A 4,328-nucleotide genomic window follows, 5' to 3' on the forward strand; every position below is an offset into this window, starting at 1 on the left:
AATTAAAAAATAATATTGAAGGGTGCATACCCTCGTTAAACTTAGAAAGAAGCATATTTATTTTTTCACACAAACTAATTCAAACATTCTTATTGTTTACTTATGACAACCCTATTGAAGATAAAAGACCGACACGTGCATAGTAGGTACCTACGCTACGCGACGCGTACCTGGAGTCACTTAATTTTCTTAATAACTACTTTTGCATGTGATGTTAGGGCTGTATCTGATTTCTTACAGTAAAAATTATGAAAATGGTTTACTCAAAAATTATTAGTTTCCGTTTCACAGATAAGTCTCAGAGACAGTAAATAATATACCTCTAAAACAACTGAAGTATTATTTTGGATTTCATTTACACGTTGTATATGCATTCTTTTTCATTTTATCTCGGTGCTAGTAACAAGGGCGTACTGCAATGTGAAGCGACGAGTTATCGCATTAACGTTTCACAACATCACAATATGTATATATAACATTTACGTCTAATCGACGGCGCGAATGAACCCTTAATTCTAAAGAGAGGCTGCCATATTCGCTATGCGAGATGTAGGGCTCAAATTTGATGTCACGTAATACGTGTTTTAATTGCGCTTTCGAATCGGACATATTGAGAATTAAGACTCTTTAACAGTTAGTAAGGAACTACAATATAGATTAAAAATTGCCACACCGGCGTTTTAATGCCTCCTTGTAGTTTTTTAAAAGTTTGATGTAAATAAGATGCTTGACCGTTTTAAAGGATTTTCTTTGAAGACTTGATGAGTGTGTCGGTGCCTTTATATTGATTGCGATGCGTTGTACAGTGTAGGCAAGAGCTGGGTGGGTTGACGAAACAGGTCACGGTTGCATATAAATGGAAAATCTGAATTTTCTTAATCAAAAATTAGCTCAAAACAAGAAGTCATTCGATGATACACAAAGATTGATTTTGAGCAAATTTTTGAATTTATAGATTCGATTATTTTCTATTGAGGCACCTACGAAAGCCTCTTAATAATTGCATAATTCCTGTCGTTAATTTGAGAAGTGCATAATTATCGAGTCATTTTGTCAGTTATGTATCTGCCTACATCAACAGTGTTTTGGAATTTCGCATTATTTTGTGAGAGACGTTTATTTGACTCCGTGACATATATTTTTTGCGAAAATTTAGGTCTTTTCAAATAGGCGAGAGAGGCTTCTGTGTAATTTTATTATACATTTTAATATGTATTCGTTCGCACGAAGCTTGGCGAATGCCAAAAATTTAAAACGTTGATATGCCCTTGTGGTAAATTTCGAAATGTGCTCGCCGCCAAGTGAGCGAGACCCCTCTACGTGTCATCGTGTCAACACCTAGACTCGCGCTTGTATCAATAATGCATTTAAGTATATATCTACGATTAAAATTATTGGTGATAGCGTATATTTTGTGATCCGTAACCAAATGTTGGTTCAAAAATGAAAGTGTTAATTATCCAATAATATCTATTTAAATGATAGTACGTTTTAATTTTGCACATGCTATTTTATTTCTCATAGACATACAGTTTACGTCACTAAAGTTGGACCTGCAAACAATTTTAACCTGTGAATTCTCTTGTCCTAGCACACCTGCTATGACCGTACTGCTATGCTATTTGCTAGCCATAATAAAACATTTATTTATATTTACTGATAAATTAAATTTAGCATTCTCATTTCACAACAATTTTAATTTGTCAAATGCTACATAAGATTACGCAGGCTAAGAATTATACGTTTGCTAATTAATCCATCACTATGATGCCGTAAATGCCTATTCATTGCTACTACAATAACTTGCACCAACTTTCGTGACGTGTAAAATGTGTACAGACATTTATGTGAATATATCTTTAGTAACCAGTTTAGTACCAAGTGTAGTATGCTTAATATACAACTAATACAAATAAAACTGGCTAGTATATGCTTATTCTGCTAAAAGAATATACCCTAAAGACTGATGTTATTAATAATCGTGACAGTCGCGTTTAATTCTATCCTATTAATGACCTAAAATTTGCGACACATTATTAAAATACTGTAACAAAAGTGCGACAATCGCACTTTAATTATCGTTGACATAGTAAAACTTCAAACAAATTTAAGATATAAACCAGTTTTAAATTGTAATAAAACTATAACACTGTCCGTGTTATATGTGCAAAGACCTGCTAGGTTTGTAAATAATTATGTAAGATTCGTTTTAACGCATCACGCGTTGCATGTATTTGCTCGGATGGCGTGTTAAATATGTTTCCGGCATTATCGAAAATTATGAAATTCACACTAGTAAGTCTGTACACATAGCTGTAAAAGATAACCGCGACAGTCGCGTTTTTTTTAACTTTATAGATATTTACCTATGAAAGGTAGCTGAGTGTAATTAAATAGAACAATAGCCACAGTCGGTAGAACTTCGCTTCGACTAAATCGCGACAGTCGCATTTTGCGATAGTTTACAGGTTCTATAAACAGTAGTAGCGGTTTTTTCAACAAAACAATCGCTACAATCGCGCTTTTGAGATGAAAACTTAGAGATTATGTTATGAACAAGAGAAACTTGAATTGACTGTTTGTATTAGTTATAAATATATAAAATGTATGTATGTAAAACTTAAAAGTCTGTTGGTTTGTTGTATGTGATTAATAGTTGACTTAGTTGCGAGTAAATTACGTTACATGTTTAAATCTATGTAGGTTTTTAATAATTCTTTTTTTATAACATGTTCAAATTGTATGTATAATTTCTTGTATACATTCAGTTGTGGTAGTTAATCTTTGGAAATACAAGATTTTTATGTTTCTTAGAAACTTTTACGAGTTAAAGACATTTTAGTTGAATGGTTTGTTAGATTTGGTCTTTGGATTTTTTTATGATTTTGATATTATTCACGCTTGTTTGGTCGTTATTTCTTGGACAGTTTTTATTCCACTGAGGTAATTTCTTCGTTTCGCGCCACGCGACACTTGTAACCCCAGACAGTTTTGCAAATAGTCGGACATGTACCGACCATCACAAGCGTGACTTCTTACATTCTGAATTTATACAAGAAATTAAAAATAAAACATGGTAAAAATCATAATTCTCACCACAATTAAATGATATTAATATTGTCAAGAATAATAACGAAATTACTTACCAACTTAGTTTTTTTTTCTATCTTATTATTACTATTTAACGCTTTAAAAAATATAAAGTAAACTAATTCCTTTTTTTATCTAAACCGGTTTATAAAAAAAAAAACATAATTTATTTATGTATTTAGTGTTTTAGTTCGTGGGTCGATTTCATTATGGGATGAATCTCAATTTCTTTATTTTTATTTTTGTGTAAGGAGAATTGTAGATTTTCTAACATCACAAATATCGATGGGTTTAAAATTCTATTTTTTAAGCATGAAACAATCTTTATCATTCCTCCTCTGCTATGGCCTCCTCTGTTAATTAAGAGAGAATCAGAGCATTGACCCAATGCGATGCTCCAATGCGAATTTGCGGGTAGGATTAATTTGATATGCCAAAATTAAAGTTCTCTATTCAGTTACGTAAATGAAACCCACTCTCGTTCCGTTTCAGCATAATAAGGACTTTGCCCACTTAGCCCAGAGACAAATTGATGGCTCAAAAAATATGATTTTAAAATTAAACCTGCGTTAATTGTATCTGCGTATGTATCAAGTGTATATATATACATATGTAAAATATTATAAAATAATAATAACATATTGAAATCCGACCCACATTGTTTATACATAACATGTCGTAGGTAACCAAATAACTTACTAAAATTTTATCGGTTACGAATTTTGTGTCTATTGTATTTAGTAGTTTTTAGTTACAGGGAATTTTATATGAACAATTTTGGGCGCACCAATACATTTAAAAACCAAAGATACAAATTAGCGTTGTATTTTGTCACAGCATATAAATGCAAACCTCTAATAATTTATGTTTTAAACTGACTATATAAGGAAAAAATGGTAAAACCGGAACGTTAACGATGTACAAATTTGACACGTCAAAGTATAAGTCAATTGAATGTCATGGCGATGCATTTTACAGGGTGACTTTTTGTGACAGACAAGTTTTATTTACGCGACCTTTTAGAAAAAATGTTATAGAAGCATAGATTTAAATCACTAATTGAATTCTGTACAATAATTATTCGTTTCTTAAACGTTTATGATAGTAAACTAAAACTCACCCGGTATACAGTGATATCGCTTTATAAGTTACAGATATGTTCCAGCGAATATATATGTAGGTAGTTCGGTAGGTGCGAATATTTAAGCCAATCAAAAACACCACATTTTCACGCGAAT

The sequence above is a fragment of the Pararge aegeria genome, chromosome 7 (genome assembly GCF_905163445.1).
Source record: "Pararge aegeria chromosome 7, ilParAegt1.1, whole genome shotgun sequence".
Taxonomy (NCBI): Eukaryota; Metazoa; Arthropoda; class Insecta; order Lepidoptera; family Nymphalidae; genus Pararge; species Pararge aegeria.